The 5,206-nt window shown below is 51.7% G+C and overlaps 1 pseudogene; it reads left to right on the top strand.

Annotated features, from left to right (window-relative positions):
* Nucleotides 1-2,884: 2,884 nt before the first annotated feature.
* On the top strand, nucleotides 2,885-4,502 carry LOC114828581 (uncharacterized; annotated as a pseudogene).
* The last annotated feature ends 704 nt before the right edge of the window (nucleotides 4,503-5,206 follow it).

Here is a 5,206-nt window from a genome sequence, read left to right as displayed (position 1 = left end):
CAGAGGAAACTCCGAAAACAGTACCGCCTGCCGATAACCGCAACCTTCCGGAAACACCTCGAGACCTGGCNGGAAAAAACTACTCCGACATCAACGAGGATTTCCTGAGTACTCCTGCGATGACGAACGACTGCTGGAAACAACAAAAGTTCGGCAACAGGCACCGCCCGACCAGAGGAGCAATCCATGGTTTCCACTTCCAGATCTGTCGAACATCAAACGCACACACTCCGAACGAGGACTGTTATTGTGAGCTCTGCGGTGCAAGCTGCCCAGAGTATCATTTTTACCATTGTAGAAATCAGAAGAATTTCAAGTGGAACGACGCCTGACGGCGTTTCTAATATATGCATTCTTGCCTTCACAGCATAAGAAGGTAAATAAAAGCAAATTTTCGAGATCATTGATATCCTTTCCCATATTGTACCAGTCGTAGAATTCCCGTATCCGCTTCTGAGTCCGTTTGCTTCCCATGTGTCCAGCCATTGGATGGCAGTGTGCGGTTCTAAATATTTCCATTCGCATGTTTCGCGGGACAACCTTCGCACCTTCGTACCGAACATTGTCCCTCTCCGTTTTCAGAATGCCCCGTGACAGTTTCTGCTTCCAGAACTGAAGTTCGGCCGGATCAGCGGATTCTGGTGGCACCATTGTATCATTCCGGAGTCTTGCTCCCAAAAATTCCAAGATTTCATCACGTCGACACTCATCCGCCCAGACTTCTCTTAAGCTAACTCTCCGATGAGGTGTGAACGGTTTCCTACTCAGTGCATCCGCATGGGCAGTCGTTAGTCCGGGTCGGTGTTGGACAACCATACTGTACCCATCCAGTTTCGTGGCCCGCCGGGAGAGCACTGGGTCGTCACAATCGTGTCTGAGCAATCGCTTGGTGGTCTGTTATCACCGTGAACCGGCTACCGATGAGGAAGAACTTCCGTTTCTGCGCGGCGTTCAGCAGCGCCCGGAGCTCCTTTCTGGTGGTGCTCCTTGTTCGTCTCGGTTGTATTGCATCGACCTGAGCATTACAACCGCATCCCAGCCCGTTCCCGACGCATCCGTAATCAAGACCGTGGGGACGTTCACTTCGAAGGGTCTGATCACCGGTTCGCTCAAAAACCTCCTTCAACTTGTCGAACGCTTTTCGTTCTATCGTTCCCCATTCGTATGGAAGGTCTTCAATCAATCCATTCAGTGGAGCGGCGAGCGAGCTATAATTCTCTATCATTCGAGAATGGAACCCTGCGAATCCGAGGAACGTGCGGAGCACCTTTCGATCTCCGAACACCTCCCACGAGCGCATTTCCTCCTTGAAGCTTGGTCTTTGAGTAACCTTCTCTTTTGTTACCAGGTGACCAAGTATCTCCACTTCCTCCACCATCTACTTGCTCTTCGCCTTGTTCAATTTCCACCCATCTACAGCGAATCGTTCGCAAAATTCTTCTAGCACCCAGAGATGAACATCTTCGTCGTGCGTTGCCAAAACAATATCATCGTAGAAACTAGCAATGGCGTACTGCACGCCCGGAAGGAGCTTCCTCCCCCCAAGCTCTCCCCTCAGCTTGGCCAAGCTCAAAAGCAAGCCCCGCGCGAAAGTTTTCGGCGCGTTCTTCAAGCCCATGGGCGTGGCGATGCACACATGTTGTCTGTCCATAATTACGAAAGCCGTTTTCGCCCGGTGAGCCTCTGCCATTTCGAAATGCCAATATCCACCACGGATGTCTATCGTCGAGAAGAACCTGAACTTCGCTGCTTCGTTGACAACTGCCAACATGTCTGGTATCGGGAACGGATCATCCACGGTCACCTCGTTGAGCTCTCTGTATTCGATCACGAGCCTTAGTTGTTATTTACGGTTTCTATTCCGGTTCTCACGGACGGAAGAAAAGGAAAAGGCTGACTTTCGAGTGAGACTCGAAGGTGAAGTTCTTCTGGGCCGGGACTGCGTGAGAATGTTGCACGTTCCCGCCGAACCTCGTCGATTGCCACAGGGCGAGAGGGATTCGAGGGAAGAGGAAAACCCGACCAAGACGCCACCATCGAGCTTTATTGTGGTGCCAACGTAGTATCAGTGACACTCCCGGGCGAAAGAACTTAATAAATATTACGATTTCACTTTTCCGTCTCTTTGGTGCATATCCCCCTAACATTGATCTACCGTCTTTGACCTAGTATTGGTTTGCGAAAGGGCGAGCAATGTGAATGGAATTGACTACGGTCTCTAGGGTCGATCTCACATAATCGTCGCATGTCGAGCGAGCGATGCCTCGCGTATGCAACTTCCGCAGTTCCCCGACGTGGATCTACTGGCTGTACGCCCGGAGCCACTTCCCGGGCGCCGAGGCGCTGCCGGACGAGGATCAGGAGATCCTCGCAAGAAGGGCGTGGGCTCAGGTTGAGCCCACCAATCAAAAGTGGGCCCAGTCGGTGTCCCGCTGGGTCCGACATGAGGCGGACCAGGAGGGCACCCTCCGCGTGGTTGCCGCGAGGTTATCGCGGATCGGGGCCGTTGCGGTAACAAGGCCGCCCGGCTCGCAATGAAGCGGATGAAAGAGGAATTTTGTGAGTTTTGATTTCGGTTCAGGAAGATGGTACGGAGCAGTCTAGTGAAATTTAGAATTGGTCGATTTCAAGCGGTTAAGGAGCTGTATTGGTCTACTGAGGGTTTGACCCGAACTCATTCCCATGAGGCACGACCTCCGACGTGAGTCGGTGCTCTCCCCGCCGAGAACTTCTTGAATTATACAAGGCGGCCAGAAGGCCCGAGACGCTTCTGCTGAGTGAAGCAGGCAGATATCGCCTTTTTTGATGGGGCGCGAGTCTTGGAACCTCGCGCAGTGGAGCGACCTCAGGTGCTGTAGTTATTCGTTCTGAAATTGCTTCCAAAATGATCTCAGAGCCGCTTGTTGCCTCTCCCAACGCTCCGAGAAAACTATGCTCGGATCTCGGAACCGGCTCTGTTTTGACTCAAAAGTCTGATGATCATAAGGAACCAGTGATCGAGTATCAGTCCTACACATTCAATGAGGCGGAAAATAATTACTCCACGTATGACAGGGAGATTCTCGCGGTCTTGAAGGCAGTATGTTACTTTCGATCGTACTTGGAGGGTCAACGATTTGTTCTGCACACAGACCACAGGGCCCTCAAGGAGTTGTTGAAAACGAAAGAGCCTAAAGGGCGAATCGCGCGTTGGATAAAGAAGCTCTCGAAAATCGATTTCGTTGTGGAACACGGACCGGGAAAAAGCATTTCACATGCAGACGCAAAGTCACGGTTACCCCAGGAAATAGAGCAAGTGCTGTTGAGCGTGAGCGTCAACGGTCAGGGCAGAATCAATGTCGCTCACGGGGATCGAAAACAGATGCTTGAGCTATACCATGATAGCACAGATTCTGGTGGGCACGATGGAGTTTGGCGCACATTCCTCAAGGTGTCCAAGCGTTTTTTCGGGCCTCGAATGAAGCAAGACGTCTCAGACTACGTGAAGTCTTGTGTGAAAGAAACAAAGCTGAGTTCCGACCGGAAGCTGACCGGATGTGTTTGAGATCAAACGAAGAGCCGCCGATGCATACTGTCCTGTTGCTGTTGCTCGTGCCGGGAGAGAGAATACAGAGGCAGTCATTGACCTCCTTCAGCAAGGAGTTTTCGAGAACACGAAAGAGGTGGTCTTTGATCATGCCAAAGTCTTCGACAGCAAGAAATTCCGAGAATGGGCCACCCGGAAGGGTTTTAAGATTCGGCTCGGCAGTTGTTATAATCCACAATCGAACGGCTTGGCTGAGCGGTTGATCAGAGATCTGAAAACCTTCATGGCGATGTATCCGTCGCAACCCGGTGGGTGGGAACGGAGTTTGGAGACCGCGGTCAGACACCACAATCATTCACATTGCAGCACGATTGGTTGTTCACCCGTGTTTGCGCTCAGGAAAGAGGTTGCTCACCTCCCAGCGGACGACAAGTTGGGTATACGGAATCGCTTACGCCTGACGGAAAAGAAGAGATCGCCCGAAGGAGACCGTGCGTTGAGAGAGAGGCAGAAGTCAAGTTTCGGTAGACGGCATGCGGCGAAAGTTCCAGAACTCTCAATCGGAGAGAGCATTTTCGTGAAAGTTGGCAACACGTTGAAATACGATGGTCCGTTCAAAATCAAGGACATTCAGTCGTGCGATGGTATCCCCAAAAGAATCACCTATGAGGATAGTCGGGGAATCACAAAGATTAGCCCATTGAAGCGGGTCTTGAAATCCCGCGCCCGGGGGGACGGTCTCTTTAGCGAGGAGAGTAAGGGACCCGAGACCTCAATAGGTGTTTCAGCAATAAACACAACGAAGTTTGTGAGTCAGTCTAAGCCAGTCTCATTACTTTTCATGCCGGCAGCCTCGAGAAAACAAATAGCTCTACCGTCTCGCAAGTTCTCATCGATGCTCTTATTCTCATATGGCCGGGAGGAATCGAGACGGAACGTCTTCTCCTGCTGGTCACTGACGCCGCGGCATATATGAGAAAAGCAGGGAAAGCTCTGGAGCAAATAAACCCCTGAAATGCTGCACATAACTCGCGCAGCACACGCCCTACATTGCGTAGCAGAGGAAATACGAATCATGTCCCGGACGTGGATAGGCTTGTGGCGAACGGCAAGGAGATTTCCAGAAAAGAAGCATCGAGAGTAACAGCCTTCCGGGATTCTCAACCAGGGATTCCCCTGAAACCTCAACCTATCTCAACGAGATGGGCCACGAGGATTACTGCGGCCACTTTCTATGCCGTCAATTTTGAAAGTTTCGCGGGAGTTGTGTGAAGGGTCGATATGAATGAGGCTGCCAGTAGCCAAGCGGTCAGAGAACTGCTGGGGGAACCTTCAGTGGAATACGACCTGGCAGGTATCTCAGCGAATTTCGGCTGGCTACCCGCTGCGATTACTCAGCTCGAGGAGCAGACGAAGCCCTCGACCAAGCAGTTGACACTTTCTCGGAAGCGATCGCAAAACTCCAGGCAGTCCCTGGCCCCATGGGTCTCCGCGTCAGCCAAAAGTGCGAGTTCGCTATCCAGGATAATCCAGACTACGCCGAACTGAGCTCGATCGCTCAAATTCTGCGGGGGAATTGGGTCGCAGATTGCATGGATTCTTACAACGCGATAGAACTCTCGTCCTTCCTCTTCGCGCCGATTACGACGACGGATGTGGAGAGAAGTTTCTTGATGCTCA

Source organism: Galendromus occidentalis, unplaced genomic scaffold (assembly GCF_000255335.2).
Source record: "Galendromus occidentalis unplaced genomic scaffold, Mocc_1.1 scf7180000076385, whole genome shotgun sequence".
Lineage (NCBI taxonomy): Eukaryota > Metazoa > Arthropoda > Arachnida > Mesostigmata > Phytoseiidae > Galendromus > Galendromus occidentalis.
Note: the sequence above shows the minus strand (reverse complement) of the source record. Positions and strands in the feature narration are given on the sequence as shown.